Below are 305 nucleotides of genomic sequence, written 5' to 3' on the forward strand. Positions count from 1 at the left end.
CAGCCAGCACCCTCCGTGGCTGGATCAATGGAAGTGTTTTAGGTACCAGGCAGCCAAAGGGCCGGGGCCTCACGCTCGACCACGCCGGCGCAGAGTTCCAGCCGCTCGGATAAGCTCTGTCACTCACCCGCCGCGCAGCCACCGGTAACGGGGAAATGTCGCCGCCTGGCGGACACGCCGTTGTAAATGAATGGGCTTTCGCACTTAGTGCAATTTTAGCCAACTCCGTGGCTGCAAGTATGGAAGTATGGAGCTATGGAGCCACCAGCCAGCACCCTCCGCGGCTGGAGCTATGGAAGTATGGA

This window comes from Syngnathus leptorhynchus, unplaced genomic scaffold, assembly GCF_054491065.1.
Source record: "Syngnathus leptorhynchus isolate UIUO unplaced genomic scaffold, UIUO_Slep HiC_scaffold_786, whole genome shotgun sequence".
Taxonomy (NCBI): Eukaryota; Metazoa; Chordata; class Actinopteri; order Syngnathiformes; family Syngnathidae; genus Syngnathus; species Syngnathus leptorhynchus.